The 20,482-nt window shown below is 35.4% G+C and overlaps 1 protein-coding gene across 5 annotated transcripts in view; it reads left to right on the top strand.

Annotated features, from left to right (window-relative positions):
- Positions 1-20,220, top strand: part of C4H4orf33 (chromosome 4 C4orf33 homolog) — a 90,133-nt gene extending 69,913 nt beyond the window's left edge. For all 5 annotated transcript variants that reach the window (XR_010942853.1, XR_010942852.1, XR_010942854.1 and 2 more), the window contains 3 exons: positions 3,951-3,999; positions 18,290-18,488; positions 19,952-20,220. The gene's annotated coding sequence lies outside the window, so the exon portion shown is untranslated. The remainder of the gene's footprint in view (positions 1-3,950; positions 4,000-18,289; positions 18,489-19,951) is intronic.
- The last annotated feature ends 262 nt before the right edge of the window (positions 20,221-20,482 follow it).

Genomic DNA, 20,482 nt, shown 5'->3' with positions numbered 1-20,482 from the left:
CGACAGTAACACAATAACAGAGGGATAATTTAACACCTCACTTACACCAATGGACAGATCATCCAGACAGAAAATTAATAAGGAAACACAAGCTTTAAATGATGCAATAGACCAGATTGATTTAATTGATATTTGTAGGACATTCCATCCAAAAACAGCAGATTACACTTTCTTTTCAAGTGCACACAGAACGTTCTTCAGGATAGATCACATCTTGGGTCACAAATCAATCCTCAGTAAATTTAAGAAAATTGTAATCATATCAAGCATCTTTTCCGACCACAACACTATGAGATTAGAAAGAAATTACAGGGAAAAAAACTTTAAAAACACAAACACATGGAGGCTAAACAATATGATACTAAATAACCAAGAGATCATGAAAAAATGAAAGAGGAAATCAAAAAATACCTAGAGACAAATGACAACGAAAACAAGACGATCCAAAAGCTATGGGATGCAGCAAAAGCAGTTCTAAGAGGGAAGTTTATAGCTATACAAGCCTACCTCAAGAAACAAGAAAAATCTCACATAAACAATCTAACCTTACACCTAAAGGAACTACAAAAAGAACAAACAAAACCCAAAGTTAGTAGAAGGAAAAATATCATAAAGATCAGAGCAGAAATAAATGAAATAGAAACAAAGAAAACAATAGCAAAGATCAATAAAACTAAAAACTGGTTCTTTGAGAAGATAAACAAAATGGATGAACCTTTAGCCAGACTCATCAAGAAAAAGAGAGAGAGAACTCAACACAATAAAACTAGAAATGAAAAAGGAGAAGTTACAATGGACACCACAGAAATACAAAGCATCATAAGACTACTACAAGCAACTCTATGCCAATAAAATGGACAACCTGGAAGAAATGGACAAATTCTTAGAAAGGTATCACCTTCCAAGACTGAACCAGGGAAAAAGATAAAATATGAACAGACCAATCACAAGTAATGAAACTGTGATTAAAAATCTTCCCAAAAACAAAAGTCTAGGACCAGATGGCTTCACCAGTGAATTATATCAAACATGTAGAGAAGAGGTAACACCAATCTTTCTCAAACTCTTCCAAAAAACTGCAGAGGAAGGAACACTCCCAAACTCACTCCACGAGGCCACCATCATCACCATGATACCAAAACCAGAGAAAGATACTTCAAAAAAAGAAAATTATACACCAATATCACTGATGAATATAGATGCAAAAATCCTCAACAAAATACTAGCAAACAGAATCCAACAACACATTAAAAGGATCATACACCATGATCAAGTGGGATTTATCCCAGGGATGCAAGGATTCTTCAGTATATGCAAATCAATCAATGTGATACACCATATTAGCAAATGGAAGAATAAAAACCATATGGTCATCTCAATAGATGCAGAAAAAGCTTTTGACAAAGTTCAACACCCATTTATGATAAAAACTCACAGGAAAGTGGGTATAGAGGGAACCTACCTCAACATAATAAAGGCCATATATGACAAACCCACAGCAAACATCATTCTTAATGGTGAAAAACTGCAAGCATTTCCTCTAAGATCAGGAAAAAGACATGGATGTCCACTCTCACCACTATTGTTCAACATCGTTTTGGGAGTCCTAGCCATGGCAATCTGAGAAGAAAAAGAAATAAAAGGAATACAAGTTTGAAAAGAAGAAGTAAAACTGTCACTCTGCAGATGACATGATACTATACACAGAGAATCCTAAAGATGCCACCAGAAAACTACTAGAGCTAATCAATGAATTTGGTAAAGTTGCAGGATACAAAATTAATGCACAGAAATCTCTTGCATTCCTATACACTAACAACGAATGATCAGAAAGAGAAATTAAGGAAACACTCCCATTCACCATTGCAACAAAAAGAATAAAATACCTAGGAATAAACCTACCTAAGGAGGTAAAAGACCTATACTCAGAAAATTATAAGACACTGATGAAAGAGATAAAAGATGACACAAACAGATGGAGAAATATACCGTGTTCTTGTATTGGAAGAATCAGTATTGTGAAAATGACTCTACTACACAAAGCAATCTACAGATTCAATGCAATCCCTATCAAATTACTAATGACATTTTTTACAGAAGTAGAACAAGAGATCCTAAAATTTGTATGGAGACACAAAAAAACGCGAATAGCCAAAGCAATCTTGAGGGAAAAAAACAGAGCTAGAGGACTCAGACTCACTGACTTCAGACTATACTACAAAGCTACAGTAATCAAGACAATATGGCACTGGCACAAAAAAAGACATATAGATCAGTGGAACAGGATAGAAAGCCCAGAGATAAATCCACACAACTATGGTCTACTAATCTATGACAGAGGAGGCAAGGATATACAATGGAGATTAGACAGTCTCTTCAGTGAGAGGTGCAAGGATAACTGGACAGCTACATGTAAAAGAATGAAATTAGAACACTCCCTAACACCATACACAAAATTAAACTCAATATGGATTAAAGACCTAAATATAAGACTGGATACTCTAAAACTCTTTGAGGAAAATCTAGGAAGAACACTCTTTTACATAAATCACAGCAAGATCTTTTTTGACCCACCTCCTAGAGTAATGGAAATAAAAATAAAGAAATGGGGCCTAATGAAACTTGAAAGCTTTTGCACAGCAAAGGAAACTATAAACAAGATGAAAAGACAACCCTCTGAATGGGAGAAAATACTTGCAAACGAAGCAACTGACAAAGGATTAATCTCCAAAATATATAAACAGCTCATGCAGCTCAATATTAAAAAACAAACAACCCAATGAAGAAATGGGCAGAAGACCTAAATAGACATTTCTCCAAAGAAGACATACAGATGGCCAAGAAGCACATGAAAAGCTGCTCAACATCACTAGTTATTAGAGAAATGCAAATGAAAACTACAATGAGGCCTCACCTCACACCAGTTAGAATGGGCATCATCAGAACATCTACAAACAACAAATGCTGGAGAGGGTGTGGAGAAAAGGGAACTCTCTTGCACTGTTGGTGGGAATGTTAATTGATACAGCCACTATGGAGAACAGTATGGAGGTTACTTAAAAAACTAAAAATAGAACTACCATATGACCCAGCAATCCCACTCTTGAGGATGTATCCAGAGAAAACCATAATTCAAAAAGACTCATGCACCCCAATGTTCATTGCAGCACTATTTACAATAGCCAGGTCATGAAAACAACCTAAATGACCATCAACAGACAAATGGATAAAGATGTGGGACATATATACAATGGAATATTACTCAGCCATAAAAAGAATGAAATTGGGTCATTTGTAGATACATGGATGGACCTAGAGAATGTCATACAGAGTGAAGTAAGTCAGAAAGAGAACAAATATCGTATGTTAACGCATATATGTGGAATCTAGAAAAATGGTACAGATGAATTGGTTTGCAAGGCAGAATTAGAGACGCAGATGTAGAGAACAAACATATGGATACCAACAGGGGAAAGCAGGGGTGGTGGGGAGGTGGTGGTGGGATGAATTAGGAGATTGGGATTGACATATATACACTAATATGTATAAAATTGATAACTAATAACCTGCTGTATAAAAAAATAAAATTAAATTTAAAAAATAGAACTAGAGCTGAAAATTTAGGTGAAATTTAGAGTTATGGACAGTGTTTAGCACACCTTTAATTGTAGGTTTTTTAAAAGTTGAAGAAATTTATATAACCTACAAAAATGGAGAAAGACAAACCTCTTCCTTTAAACTGTGTAAATGTAAGTGTTCTTGGTCCCACTGTCACTCATTCTTCGCTTCAGTCTGTTAAGTAGCCTGCAGCTTTTCTGAGAATGAGCTACTGGAAAATCACAAAGAAGATTATATAAAAATTTAAATTGGATGACATTTTAATTTGAAAATGCCCAAACTATCTGCCTAATTTCAACTCTATCATTATGATTCTCTTTTTGTTCACTTAGGCACGGACAGCACCTGGTCCTACTGCTCTCCAACAGGGATTCATTTACAGTGAGTACTACAAATCTTTAATCAAATCAACCTTTGTTTTACAGTGACCATATTTTTAAATGTAGGTTGACATGATTTTGGACATTTGAATATTTATATACTTGTTTAACCTTCATTTTCTTCTCAAAGTTCAAGGAAAAGGAAGCAAATAAAAGGGTTCAAGGGCTTGAGTAGGGCTGAAGTGCATGAGGCTAATATATATACATTTGATGTATCACTGGTGTGGCTGGTTTATGGGCGGATTATTAATATTGCTTGTTGTTTTATGTGTGCTCTTGCACATTGGATTTAATAATGATAACTACAATTCTGGGATTAAAGTTTCTCCTCAGTTCTCTAAAAAGGAGCAGCAGAGAATACTGTGTATTTAGTTGGAAAATCTTAAAATAAACAAGGACACTTCCAACAATGAGGAAGGAGAAATTTTTTTTTAAAGTGAAATAACTTCAAAATAACTGAAAAGTACAGAAAATAATGACACCCACCACTGAGATTTAACATTCCCCACCTAGATTTAACAGATATTAAAAAATAAATCCTTATAGACACAGCCAATAACTATTTCTTATCCCTTATGCTTCCTTCTCTTGTCTCCTCTTCCTACCTTTTCCAGTTTTTTCAACTTTCAGTATTCTAAAGTTGGTTTGTATCATTTTCATAGTGTTTTCTTGCCTTTTTAAACATGTGTGTATCCATAAAAACAGTTTTTTAAATATTTTAAAAGTTTAAAAAATTGTATATTCTTCTTAATAAATTGGGAAGAGCCATTAATTAAGATGTTTTTGTAAATAGAATCAAGGGCAGATATATATATATAGATATAGATATATGGCAAAAGTCAAATATTTTCCAAATTCACGTATTTTGCAGTTGTTCACACGTTTTATTCTAATATGTAAAATTGACATGTTCCTCAATTGGTGGACAATCAGGTTGTGTCCCTAGATTTTTTTATAATAAATTTATTTATGTATTTATCTTTGGCTGCGTTGGGTCTTCGTTGCTGCGTGTGGGGTTTCTCTGGTTGTGGCGAGTGGTGGGCTCTACTCTTCACTGTGGTGCGCTGGCTTCTCATTGCAGTGGCTTCTCTTGTGGCAGAGCACAGGCTCTAGGCGTGTGGGCATCAGTAGCTGCAGCACGCGCGGGCTCAGTAGTTGTGGTGCACGGGATTAGTTGCTCTCCAGCATGTGGGATCTTCCCCGACCAGGGATTGAACCCGTGTTCCCTGCATTGGCAGGCGGATTCTTAACCACTTCTCCACCAGGGAAGTCCTTCAGTAGATTTTTAAACCATGTGCCTTTTACAAATAATTTTTTTAATGATAAAATTGCTTTAAAAAAAAATCTAGGCCTGTGCTCTAGAGCCCACGAGCCACAACTACTGAGGCCCGTGCGCCTAGAGCCCGTGCTGCGCAACAAGAGAAGCCACCGCAGTGAGAAGCCCGCGCACCGCAATGAAGAGTAGCCCCCGCTCGCTGCAGCTAGAGAAATCCCGCACACAGCAACGAAGACCCAATGAAGCCAAAAATAAAATACATAAATTAAAAAAAAACTACTGAAAGGCTTATAGGACTGAATACAATATACCTTTGGCCCATTATTCCTCCCTCCGGTCTTGTTCCATGGGTAACTGCTTTCAACAGTTTTAGCTGCCTTTTCTAGTTTTCATATTTAAAATACTTGGTGTGTGTTTTGGTAATTCTTTTTAATCATTAAGAAAAGACACAGTAGAAGATGTATCTTTTTTCTAGTAGAAATACATTCAGGCATAAACTTTTTGTTGTCAAGGATATCTCAGTCAAAGAGTGTGTGCTAAGAAGGTCAAGATTAAAGGTTTGATGTATATGTTGGCCAGTTATTCTCTGTGTGGTCCATGAATATAGATTACAACCCTAACTTTTGTCATGACAGCTTTTCACATGTGTATTCTTTCGGTTTGAAACATCTCAGAAAATGGGGAAGCAAGGAAAAAACCAGAAGTCTGTTGTAAAATTGCTGACAGTGGTAGAAATATAGGACTTAGGAGCTGAAATAATGACCTGTCTATAAAAAGTGTAACACGCTATTGAGGAGTTCTCTTCCAGCTCTAGAAACAAAATTCTTAGCAAAGGACCATACCCACTGTATGGACAGTGGCCTTATCACTGGAGTTTACAAAGAATTGCTCACTCTATTAGGATGGCTTGTTTTACTTTGTTTTGTTATTTAAATTTTGGAGCAAGGGGAAATAAAAAGTGGTTCAAGATCTCTTGGCTATTTTATTTAAGAAAAAGTCATGGAAGACTTTTTTGAATTGGAGGACATTTGCATTATTGATCTTACATTGTAAAATATTTCCAAGACTGTTATTTAAAAGTGGTAGTGAGTAGAAAAATTTATAAAGACTAAGCGTTAGCAATTAAAAAAAGTAAAAGGTAGGAAAGAAGATAATTTCTTTTTAATGGTAAGAGAATAATTTGTTATTGGTCATTTGTTTCCCTCAGAACCGTGCCCAGATATAGTCCTATGTTTTTTAAAATATTATTTTATTGTGGTAAAAACAAAAAACATGAGATCTACCTTCTTAAATTTTTGAGTGTATAATATGTTATTGTTGACTGTAGGTACAGTGTTGTACTGCAGACCCCTAGAGCTTATTCATTTTGCTAAACCAAAACTTTATGCTTATTGATTAGTAATTCGCCATGTCACGTTCCTCCCGCCCCTGGATTTTACTCTTTGATTCTATGAAGTTGACTATTTTAGACACTTCATGTAAATGGAATCATACTACGTTTGTCTTTCTGTGACTGGCTTATTATTTCCCTTAGCATAATGTCCTCAAGATTCATCCATGTTGTAACATATTGCAGAATTTCCTTCTTTTTAAAAGTCCAAATAGTATTTCACTGTATGTATATACTACATTTTCTTTATTCATTCATGGCGGGGAATAATTTTAAGCAAAATAGCAAGACATACTAAAGATTGACTTATCTGTTGAATTTTCTTAGATCAGCACTGTCCAATAGAAATTTCTGTGATGTTGGAAAATGTGCTGTGTATGCTCTGCCCCAAATGGTAGCCACTAGCCACACGAAATGTGGCTATTGCAACTGAGAAACTAAATTTTAACTTTATTTAATTTTAATTAATTCAAATTTAAGTTTAAATTGCCAGGTGTGGCTAATGGCTACAGTATTGAACAGTGAAGTTCTAGAAAAAGTATCACATAGACAGAGGTATGACATCTTCTCTTTTCTTTTCTTTTTATTATTTTTTAATAAGTGGCAGAGTGACAGTCAAACCCACTCTGGCTCTAGAACTCTTTTTTTTTAATTAATTTGTTTATTTTTGGCTGCCTTAGGTCTTCCTTGCTGCGCGTGGGTTTTCTCTAGTTGCGGCGAGCAGGGGCTACTCTTTGTTGCAGTGCATGGGCTTCTCATTATGGTGGCTTCTCTTGTTGTGGAGCAGGGCTCTAGGTGCATGGGCTTCAGTAGTTGTGGCATGAGGGCTCAGTAGTTGTGGCTCACAGGCTCTAGAGTGCAGGCTCAATAGTTGTGGCACACGGGCTTAGTTGCTCCGTGGCATGTGGGATCTTCCCGGACCAGGGATGGAATCCATGTCCCCTGCACTGGCAGGCGGATTCTTAACCACTGCTCCACCAGGAACGTCCCCTCTTTTGTTTTAAATGTAATTGTGCTTTTTGATCCTTAATGTGCTTGAGAAGACATGAATATAGCTAGCATTCCAATTGTGAAAGTAGAAAGGAGAGAAAAGTTATGAAAGGAATGTTTTAAAAAACCAATCTATGTATTGTTTGAGAATGACTTAATATAAAACATGCTGGTTTAATACCATTAAATTACATATACATGTGCATATAAATATATAAAATATGATAAAAATAAAAATTTAACATATGCATACTAAGCTACATAATATAAAGCTACCTAATATATATACTGCTAATTTAATACCATTAAACTGTGTGTTTATATACTTATGTTATAGATACATGATATATATTATATCTGACAAAAAAGAATATATGTACTAAAATCAACTCTAGAAGATGTGGGTATCATAATATTAACGAAAATTAAGGGTAATTTGAAATTTTGGTGGTCTTGTGCACATTTATGCTATCTACCAATAAAGAATTCAGAGTAATTAAGATAGAGGAAAAAACAAGGGAGAGTGACGGAGGGAAAGACCCATTAAAACAACTTGGGTCTCTTGCAAGACAGGATACTGCTTGATAAAGTGTGAAGAGAGGATAGAAGAAGGAACAAAACAATTCTTGAAATCTGTCCTTTTGAGTATTTTGAGTTAGAATGAACCAGAATTGATAGAGGCCTGCTTTCACTAATGAGCATTTAATTGTCCTGTGCAATGTTCCAATAATGAAAATACATTAATTGACAATTGATATTCTTATAAAGTAAGACTAAAAGGATTGAGATAGAATTTTCTGCAATGTAAGTGATGAACATTGGAGTCAAATGGACATGGGTACAAACTCCGAGCCAGCTCTGTTGCTTAGTTGCTGTGTGACTTTGGATGAGTGACCTAACCTTTCTGACACTCAGTTTCCTTTATCTGTGAATTGGAGAGAATAAAAACAATCACTTCAAAGGTTTTTAGAGATGATGAAATGAGACAATGAATGTCAGACAGTATATTAAAAGTTTAGTGCATAGGATAAGCCTTCAAATTGTAGTTAATATTAACTATTGATGAAAATGTTAAAAGAAATATAAATTAGAGGAAGCAGAGCATTGCAAATTCCATGTGTTGCATTTCAAGTATGGTGATGAAAATATAACTTAGCAAATACTTTTGAAAAAGAGATACTATCCAAATAAAGATGAATGGAGGTATGGAAAATTCCTGAGGGAAAAGTGTGAAATTTATGAATTTGAAGTAAGGAGGTTATTAGAGAAGATGTGAAAATTTTATTATAATTTAAAATCTCAGGAGGAAGGTTATGGAAATGGAGAAAATGGTGCTTTAAAAAAAGAAGATTTATGGAGTGGGAAGGAAGCCTGAGTTGATAGGAAGTAGAAATGGAGAAAGTACTTGGTTGTAGAATGCACACATGTTTTTAGGCTTTCTGGGAACAAGGCAAGGAAAATAGTCCATCATGATCACTGAGGTCCTACATACAAAAAGGATAAACTCCATAAAAGACCTATCTGAAGGCTTTTTCCATACACTATAATATCCCAGTGATGAAAGAAGAAATTTTTAAGAAGTGGCAGGAAATCAGAAATCGATAAGACACATGTATGCTTTATATCTACTATATAAAGCGCTTTCTCCTAATTCATCTCCATAGTGTTCTCTTAAATCTTTTCTTGTTTGATTTCTAATAGGAAAACTCTACACTTGCAGCTCCTTTTTCTTATGTGTGTTTATTTCTCAGAATCTTGTATTTTGGTTTTTGTGTGTTGAAGTTATCTTGGTCAACAGATTTAATGGAATTTTCTCATTCTTCCTGATTTCTATGCAGCATGTGACATTGATGATCATTTCTTTCTTCTTGAAATTCTTTTCAGACTCCTCCTATTCTCTGATTAGTCCTTTCTGATCTCATTATTTTCTTTAATTCCAGCCCTCCAAATATGTCTTCTCTTTGTTTCTGCTGTTAGGTCTCTTGTTTTTACATCCCCACTGTGACCATCTGATCCTCTTCCATGCCTTCAACCTTAATTTCTGTTCAGATTTCTCAAACATCTATATAACTGGGCTAAAGTTTTCTCCAGAGCATCAGTCCTACATTCCTATTAATGTTTACTGCGTATCTGCATCTGGGTATCCTGACAGCAACTCAGACTTAACATTACTGAAACTAACTTATCAGTTTCCAGGTCTTGGTTGTGCACCTCTATCTAAAGTTGCACCATTATTTTCTAAATCAGGCAGACAAGAAACTTCTGCCATCTTTGATTGTTCCATCTCTCTTGCCTGTTATATACAACCAGTTGCCATGCCTTGTAACTTTGCGGAGTTTTGCTATGCAGCGGTCCGTGAAGTAGTGTGAATGACCACTGAATGGAATTACTATATATTGAACCAAACGTAACAAATAGTGATTAGAAGGTCCATTAGAACCCTAGGCATTCCCTAATAGTAGGTTAGTCATGTGAGGGAATGAGTATTGGAAATAAAGCCTGGCTGGACCATAAAGTAGGAAGTTATGGAAGATGGAGAGAGCAAACGGCCATGGGCCCAGGAAACTAGGCATTCACATAATCTCCAACCTCTTGACAAATGCAGTGCTTGAGCCATGCGTCTCAGAACAGGTGCCTCTGCAAAGCTTTGTTAGAGTTCTGTGAATAGCAATGTCTGTGTAAACATCTCTGAATATCCTAACAGATTCTCAGTGCTATTTGGATATGAATAGGACAAGAGAAAAACATTTGGTTAAAAATTACAGATATGATTTCTTTAATTTTCTTTTTTTTTCCCACTATAGAACATTTGAAAGGAAGTGATTTGAAGAGCAAGCTGGGCCTTTGTGATTGGCCCAAATAAAGTATAGTGTAGTGTTGTATTTTGTTGCCTTCCTGCTTTTAATAAATAGAGGCCACATTTTATCAGCTGTTTTCCTGAACCACACTACCTGGCATCTCAGGGTTACATTTTGGTCATTTGTTTTTTTTTTTTAACTCCCTTCCCTTCTCCAGTGGGTTGATAACAATATAGCAATGCCCATTTATGCAGTATCTTTTATTTTTAAGTAAAGCAAATGGATTTTTGCATCTTGCCTTACTGACAAGTTTGCAAATTACCAATCTTTGCTCTTTTTTCTCCCTCCCAATTTTTCATGGTGGTAATTAAGGACTGTAAATTTCACTTTATCATTTGTGTTAGGAATAGTAGCATAAATCATAGTAATAGCACCGTTCATTTCAGTAATGCCAGCCTGCCTGCAAATCACTTGTAAATTTGTTCCATGGCTGTACCTCTATCAAATTAATCAAAAAACTACCTGCATACATTTCCTGAGCTTATTTCGAAGGCTTAGTAACAGTGAGGAAGAAAGACCATTGCTGACCTTTGCATTTTTATTTATTTGTGAGCTCTGAATGGCTAGTGCATACATTTTCGTTTTGAACCCTGGCTAACATCTAACTGAGCATTGTATGTAATGCTTTTTTTTTTTTTTAAACACAGGTTGGGATTTGTGCCCCAAATAATATACCTGCCAGATCGTCCTACTGTGGTTCATACGTAGTAATAATAATGTTTGATTGGACATAAAATTGTATTCCATTTAAGAATTTGTGAGAAGTAATACTTTTCTGCTGAAAAAGGATTTTTCAAGTGAGCATAATTGTTTTCAACGTTGGGAAGTTAGGCAACAGTCACGCTTGTCCCCTGTACCCAGGAAGGTGATACCAATGTGTTATTCTGAATATGGAGGAAAAAAGAGAATCTTTCCTTATGTTCCTGCTTATGCTTTCTGGACAATAGCTAAGACAACTCCAGTTCAGGTGAGGCTGGCTCCAGTGCACTGTTTATATAACATGTTGAGTTCTATCCTGGATATAGTGTCTTCTTTGGGGGAACTTCCTGATGTACAATATTCATGTCCAGCTTACTTCTAACTTATTGATCCTGCCCTAAGAGGAGAAAGGGGAATTTAAATTTAGTAATGGCTTACTGTTAGTCTTACCCTGAGTCAAACATTCTTAGAGGAAAAAACACAGGTTATTTATTTTAATTTTACATTTTGGAATTACGAAGATGAGACAAAATCCAGTTCTAGAGCTCAGATAATAAAAATATAATAATAAACATGATTTATAACTTTATATTTTTATGTATACTTTCTGTTTCTGATATATAAGCTTGGTTTTGAGAAGTTATTACCTGTATGTGGACTCAGTATTTCAGTGAGTTTTCATTGTAGAGTCTTTAAGGTTAGCATAAGAAATCAGACATAAGTATAGGGGTCTTAACTTTCATAAACAGCTTGCTTTTGCATCTAATTAAAAAGATAATGACAAGGTTCCTTTAAATTCTTAGTAGTTATAGTATTTAGTTTTAGTCTCTGTATATTTTCCACTCTAGTCTCTACTGTTTAAATAGTCTATATTGAAGACTTCACACTTGTGAAGTTGGAATAGTCTTTTGAGCAAATCCACTCACTATTTTTTCTATTCTCCCTGGATGAACGTGTAATTGGCAATAATTTACTTCAAAGAAACTCTTTTATTAGAAAAAGAAGAGACAAAAGCAACAGATGGCCTTGAATCTTGCTATTCTCTAAAGAAATTAAAGAAATAAAGAAGTAAATATTTTATTTCTATGTGGCAGAATCAGAAAGCCCAGAGTGAGTTTGATATATTTTGAAATACTGTTAAATAATTCTTTCAGTAACCGTTTTATAATTTAGTTCTAGGTATATATGCAATAATTCTCGTGGAGAAAAAGCTTTGGAAATCAATGGATTAAAATATCAGGAAATTAAGTAGAGGTTTTAAAGAGTGACAGTTCTGATTACTATGGACTCTTTCATGTGTGTGGAAGAAGCTAGTCTTGAAAGCATCTGAAAGCATACCCACAAAATAAATATTTTTTATCTGTAGATCCATACATTAAAAATATATTTGTAAATGTGTTTATAAATATGTATAAGATTAAAGCATTTTTTCATTGTCTAGTGTTGCAGTAATCCACTTTACCTAATATGAGAGAGAATAAATTAAAATTAATTTAGCCACAGGGAACCTTTTTAGCCTGTTGGATTTACTCTACTTATGAGACTGTAAAATATTTTAGTGTTACTTCTTAAGGATAAAAGCAATAAAATTAAATCTTGAAAGCCATCACATTTCATTTAGCAATAAACCAGTGATTAACTGATAGGTTCTCAAAGATGGTGGAATAATGACCTTTCCTTCTACTCCTTTCACCTCTATTCTCTTCTAAAATAAATCATTTCCAGACTGTCAGCAAGCATGAGAAACTTCTAGCTAAAAACCTTTCTCTCTTGAAGACGCTGAAAAGAGGGGCTTAGAGTGAAAAGTGCCATAACTACAATAGTAAGCGCATTCTACCAAGGATAAATAACAATTGCAAAGCCTGACAGTGAAGAGTACAGAGAGGAATTCAAGTGGCTAAACCTCAAATAAAGGATTATCCTTGTTTGTGAGGAATCTGTTCCAGTAAGAAATCGATCTAGGAACCACTGCATACAAAAGCAGCTGGGCAGTTTTTTGAGCTATGGGGAAACTGCCACTGAGACCAGTAATCGTAACTGGGCAGTGACCTGCCAACAGGTCTTCAGGCCCCAGCAATAGACCTTTTTCTGTACAGTTATTAGGCCCTGAGTCTGTTTATTTAGAGAGCAGCTGTTCTAAATCAGTGACACTCACACTGTCATTAAAATAAATCTGGTACTATATTTTTTACAGCTCTATTAATTTTACCATTTAACTTTCTACTTTGTAAAAGCGGAAAAATGAAAACTGAGAGCTGTGAGTATATTGTTTGTTAAGTAGATGCTAACCGGATTAAAATCCCATCAACAGTTGTAGTGGTAACTGAAACAAAGTGACAGATTTAACACTGCTGTCTATTTGTGTGTCAAATAGAGTTAAATGTTTTGCTGAATTCTTAAAATGGTTTGGCTCTGTAGTATCTAGCATAATCAACACTGAAAATTGGAGCACAATTTTGTCTGAATATGTGGAAAAAGGTATGTGCACTTGAGGATCAAGAAAATTGCCACTGAAAGTGGTATGTTAAAAAATGGCTTTGGGGCTTCCCTGGTGGCGCAGTGGTTGAGAGTCCGCCTGCCGATGCAGGGGACGTGGGTTCGTGCACCGGTCCGGGAAGATCCCACATGCCGCAGAGTGGCTGGGCCCGTGAGCCATGGCCGCTGGGCCTGCGCGTCCGGAGCCTGTGCTCCGCAACGGGAGAGGCCACAGCAGTGAGAGGCCCGCGTACCAGGAAAAAAAAAAAAAAATGGCTTTGATTAATGAAAACAAAGTTAGTTATTTGAATATATTTGTTAGGCAGAAATGAATTCATTCATTCATTCTTTCATTCATTCATTTACCAGACTTTCACTGAGTACCTTTTGTGGGCCTGGCTCTGTGTTAGGGGCAAAGGATACAAAGTCAAATAACGTGTAGTCTCTGCTCTCTTGGAGCTTTTGCTCCAGTGACATGTATCCACTTTTTCAAAATGTTTTGTTAATTTAGTTAATATTGATTGAATTTCTTAAAAACAAGTTTTCTCCAAATTTTTTTTGGTATATGTTTTCTTTATATCTAGTTTAAATATCTCTGCTTCTGTTTTGGAATAAAAAAATAAAAAGCAGAGCAAAACAAAACAACAAACAACACCAAGCCATGCTACTACACTGGGAGTCTTAGCTCCGAAAGGAAGAACCTCCTTAGCTCCGAAAGGAAGAAAAAAAATTTTTCTTCTATGTTAGAAACTATACCTTTTCTTTGAGGATGGTTCTTTAGGTTAGAAGTTCATTGATACACCAGTGCCACCTGCAAAATCTGCTACAATGTTAATAAACTAATACATTTCACATTTTTAGCTGTAGATATACAATTTTATGGGGCATTATTATACAGGTTTAAATAAGAAGAATTTGGTCTTTATGTGAGAGCCATTACAATCCTTCCCAAATAGTAAATATTACTATTTGAAGAAAGAAAATAGGCTATTAAACTGCGTTGAAGTCATCAATGTCAACTTTCAACTTTTCTGGCTCAGGTTTACCTGTATTTAGTATTATGAGTTCTACTCTGATTGAACACCCTTGGCATTATGTATGGGGCTTGATAAATATGGGGATTCACCGGCTGATTCATTCATTCAACAAATATTTTGTGAGCATTTACCACGTACAGGGTGTTGTTCATGTGGCTGGGGTTATATGTGTGAAAAAGACCGTCAGAGCTCCTTCCTTCAAGGACCTCACATTCCAGGGGAAGTCTTGACTAGCAAAGAGTTCAGGTGGGGAAAATCCTAATGATTCTGTCCACAGAATGAACTATCTATCTTCAGGGAATGAAACACTGCAGTGTGGGACTTAATAGCTCATACATTATTCTTTTAACTGATACTTAGTGTGCATCTACTGTGTGCAAGGCACTGTTCTAGGCATTGGATCTTCTCTTAATATTCAGATTTAGGAGATCTTGAAAGGCTCCTAGGAATTTGTATTTTTCTAAATACCTTACAATCACGCAATTTTTTTAAAATGACCACTTTAATCAGTTCCTCTCAAATATAAATGATCTTGGCTAGGTTTGTAATAAGAACTATGTGACAGAAAATTCACAGTGGGAAGCAACAGCTAGTACACTATGATGATGCCTTCTATTATGTGTTGCTAATTGATAGAAGACTATTGTAATCTTTTTTTTTTTTTTGGCCACGCTACGCGGCTTGTGAGATCTTAGTTCCCTGACCAGGGATCAAACCCTGGCAGTTGAAGCACAGAGTCCTAACCACTGGACCACCAGGAAATTCTCTATTGTAATCTTAATCAGGCAAAGTTGATGGCCAAGATGGTGTTTCAGGAAGAATGTTGAAGAGCTTCACTTATTTTCTTGCTGGAATGAAAATCTATCCTAGTTACAAAGAAACTGTGCAGGAATGCCTCAGTGAGAGGCAAAGCTTTTCTCAAACAAGCTTCTCTGGTTCTACTCAAATGCTTAAACAAGCCCTTCTGCGACATTGCAGAAATAGTCACCATAAACCTTGAAGAGATTGTCCTGCAATATTTTGAGGACCAGATTTTAATGTGGCTCCTGAATCAGGTTTAAATTTTTCCAATTAAAAAAATAATAAACCATGAGCAGTTCAGCAGGAAAAACAAGTAGGGTTTGAGAGGGTAGGTGGAAGGCTGATGATGCTGCAGTTGGGGAGTCAAGGGAGCTCTCTTTTGTGGTAACACATAAATGGCACATTGGTTCCCTCTTGCAGCTACCATATGGAATCTTTTGCTTCACCACTTAGAGCAGAATTTAAAGAAATTAGCAGCAGAATATCCAAATGTTGGGAGGTAGAGGAAGGGAAGGGCTGGGGGTGGGCGAAGAGCACAGAAATAGCTACTTCAATCTATGACAAGCACGTTTACAGTTTTTCTTAGGATCTTGCCTGCTGCCTAATATAACAGGAAGGTCACTTTGACAGAGTCACTTTGAGAAGCAAGAAAGATGATACTGTGAATAATTAAGGATGTTAAATCAACCACAGTCATACAGTTCCCTTTGAATATACTCATTTATTCATATATTACTTGGCCTAATGCTCATTAGTCATTCCACAAATGTTAAGTGTGCTAGACAATGGGAACATGTTGGTGTAGAAGGTGGGCATCCTCTTTGACCTCTTAGAATTGTACTCTTCTCAAGCAGAAGGGAATAGCAGATGGTAAATAAAAAGGTTATTCAGCTGGATAATGATTTACTGCTATAGTCTGGGTTCTAAACATAAATCAGTTTTTCTGCAGTGCTTTCAGCAAATCAAAAACGGCATCCTGTTCTTCTCTTGGTAAATGGTAAAGGGATTTAAGATGATTGCCTTAGGTGTCTGCTGTTACTCAAGAGTCGCTTTTATGCATGTAGCTAGAATATCAGCTCTGTGAGGGCAAGGACTTTGTTTTGTTGACCCAGTATGCCCAGTTCCTTGAAAAGTGTCTGTCACATGGCAGGCATTTAATAAATACTCATTGAATGACAGTCCAGAGCTTGATAAAGTCAGGAATTGATTTAAGTTTCTTGATATAGAAGCAAGTGGAATGAGGAGAAGATAATGGTGTTCTATTTAGATCCTAACATTTGTTGAAGCTCAGTGGGCTCAGATCTTTATAAAAATATCTTTTTTTGAAAATGGCTTTTGGAAAAATGGCATCCGTATGATACACTTAGCATGTTAAAATGAATCAAGAAATTATAGTCATAATGGAGAACTCTTAGGAATTTCTGTTTTGAAAGTAGGTCAAGCAAGTTACTCAAATTCGTCCTGGCCGCAGAATAGTATATTGTATTCCATTAATTTGACAATGGACCCTTTATTTTTATAGTGCTCTTAAAAAAAAAAAAAAATTCTAAAAGGGAGACAACTATTGGCAGCTCTATGGAGTTACAGTAGAGCTAGTTCCCGAGCATCCCTGGATAAAATTCCTCACATACTTTCTTCTCTAGATGCAGAGTAGACTGTCAAGGGAAATGACTGTGATCAGTGGAATATGTTTATCATAGATTATCATAGATTTTGGCTTAGTCTCTTCACAGAGGTTGTCAGTTGTCCTGTGGACAACACTGTTACAGCAGTTCTCCGAACAGTTTTTAAAAATTGAGTTTTCTCAGTCTCTGAGGGAAAGCAGAGAGGGTAATTTGGCTCTTGACCAGCACTTTTTCCAAATGGGTAATTTTTAGAATGGGATTGTCAGTGATTCTGGCCAACTTCAGTTGATATTAGATTCTTCATTAGGGTTGACAGGATCTGTCTGGGAACGGGGAAGGAAGTCTACGGGGAGATAATCTAAGTAAAAAAGGAATCCAGTATTCTCTATCTGGGACATGGATTGTTTCCAAAACCTATCCCTTTTATGCCTTATATTAATAAGCATTAATGAGATGAACCATTTAGAAAGGTAAAAATTGATGTCAGCAAAAAATTTCTAAAAACTTACTTACAAAACTGATAAAATAGTTGTTGATGAATGAGTGAACGTGACCAATATAATAAATATGATCAGCTTCTGAAATGGTGACAAAGAATGAAATAATTAACTCGAGCAGGTAGGGGCATATGAATTCCATTAGAACTTGTGTCTGTGATTCAGGTCAGGTTCCTTGGGCTAAGGTGACTGCTTAACAGGTCTCCATAGTCTGGGTTTGCCTGCCAGGGATCAGCATAGATATTAACAACTACAATAAATTTAGGGCTAATGAGCAAACAAAGCAGTTTCCGTTGCTTTTCCTTAGAGCTCCAAGCATGAAGAACCAGTGTTTAGGTCAGCAGTATCATTATGCCCTTATAAAAATTAGCTGTTTGTACAAATTGAATCTGACATTTTATATGTTTTATAGAAGACCATAAATACTTTCAACTTTTTATAAATAATAAAACTGTGAATGGGGTGAATACTCAATGGCATTACTAATGGGTCTTCAACTTAGGAACCATGACTGACAAGCTTGCCTTACAAAGCAATTATATCATTTTTGTCTAATTTAAACTTTGGTTCTATTTGTTTAATGCATTAAATCTGCCAGTTGAAAATTATTGCTGTTTTGATTATTTCCTCCTAACTATGAAAGTAAGAGCCAAGTTCACAATTTAAACTCAACACTACCTGGAACCAGTGGAGTGGGATTATATTTCTTCCTTGGGAATATTTTCCACGTGGTATTGATAAAATGAATTCATATGCAATTCATGGATCAGGGATTAGAAGAATTTATGAAGCCCTCTATTCAATGCCACATGAAGAGATGGAAGATGGACAAGGCCTAACTTGTAAGTATGCAAATAATTTGACTATATATTTACTTTCAGGCTTTACCTACAGTGAGTTGTGAGAGGGAGATAAGAGCTTTAACAACAACTCCTTACATTTTTTTATATCCCAGAAAGATTTTCATTGCATTTCTGATAATTAGAATAAGTAGCTCTATTCACAAATAGTGAGATTTTTACCAAATTTATTTTAAAATATTTTCTGGTTTATATTTTAAGAGCTAATTGGAATTGAAAATGCCAAGGAACAATTGTAAATTAAGCTTTCTAAAATGTAGAATTAAATCTACCAAGTAACCTTTCTTGTGTATTTCTCAGCCCTCCCTAACTCCAACCCCAAATCCAAACATGGTTCTTTTTGCAAGTATTCCCTATGTATTATATTTTATAAATATTTGAGATTTTTGTTTTGATACCTGTTCATTTCAGATGCTATGCATTTTGAGGGGAAGATAATGTAAGCATTCATCATTTTTTTCACAGTGCCTAAAATTAAAAAAACTACACATAACATTGTTAATCAACTACACTCAAACTACACATAGCATTGTTAATCAACTATACTCCAATATAAAATAAAAAAGTTAAAAAAATAAAAAAATACACATACATGTAAAATTATAAATAAGTATGTGTAACATGTATACTTATATAGTTTTTTGTATTCTTTATGTATAGCACAGGTGAATTATTTTCAGCATTTTTGTTTGACCTACTTTTTACACTTTAACAACTCTGTCTTTTTGCATCAACTCCTACATAATTGGAAATGAATCTACATAGCAGTCACCTTGAATCAGCTTCCTTCAGGCTGTACTAGGCACTGTACAGGACTGTACGATTTCTGTTTGCTTTTATGAATGATAGTAGTAACATTGCCGCTGGTAGTAAAAGCTTGCATACTTTGATAATACATAGGTAAAGCTCATTTTAGAGGAGTGTTGTATGACTGAAAGTACTTAATTAGTATACAGTATTTCTGTGTGAGTTGAGCGTATTTCATAGTAATCGGGGACTCACAGAAACTACCAATAAGACATGAGAGGATACCTTTATTATTGCATGGCGAACCTTGGATTCATACCATCTTCACATGTCTTAAAATGTGAATTCAACAAACTGCTCATATAAACTTTTTTCAGTGAGATTTGAATTAAGAAAAAAATATATGTATATATAATCATTAATTAGCATAGAAATAATGGTTTCTCACTCCTCAATGAATATTGTGGCAAGTTCTGTACTTGTATACATAAGAAAAATTATACATGTATGTAAAAAAAGATGTAATATGTTATTATAAATATCATTTTAAAATAAAATAATAGATACGTTAATGAGCAATGTTTAAAGTAATTAAAGCATGGATATGTTTTTCTTTTAAATTTTATTTAATGAATAAATAAAACCATGGCTGTGTGTTGAATACTTAAAATTTGAATTTTTTTCTATGTGACCTGAAGCCATCGCCTCGAGTATTTCAAGCCTTTCAACTTGAAGTGGATTATGGGAAACAACTGGGAGAAGCCAGACTCAGAGCTGTGGAAGGAGCTTTGCTGTGATCCTTTACCTTCTGACAACACAGGTTATAGCTCGTAACGAAAAGCACTTAACAAATAGAATTCCATGTACCACCACCTTTCGGCCTCAGTTGGACAGCTGAAGTAAAATCATTGTCTGCTACCACTGTAAATGTTCCAACAACATGCTAGAAATAAATCATCTAATTGAACATGACTCTTCTGCCGTATCTTTTACTAATAATGTTTTTTTTTTAAATAAACGATAAGAGAAAATAATTGTTAGGGTGCTTCTTTCCCATCAACTCATCCTTTCTGGCAAGTTTTCTTTTCCCTGAAATAGATCTTTGGAAAATCAAGAAAGAACATGAGATGTTTCTGTTAAAATTCCAGTGATACATTGCATAGTGCTGAGACCTGAAGTAGAAAAATGAACAGCTGTAAATTTTGCCCTAAGGACATTTCAGTGCTTTG

Source organism: Pseudorca crassidens, chromosome 4 (genome assembly GCF_039906515.1).
Source record: "Pseudorca crassidens isolate mPseCra1 chromosome 4, mPseCra1.hap1, whole genome shotgun sequence".
Lineage (NCBI taxonomy): Eukaryota > Metazoa > Chordata > Mammalia > Artiodactyla > Delphinidae > Pseudorca > Pseudorca crassidens.
Note: the sequence above shows the minus strand (reverse complement) of the source record. Positions and strands in the feature narration are given on the sequence as shown.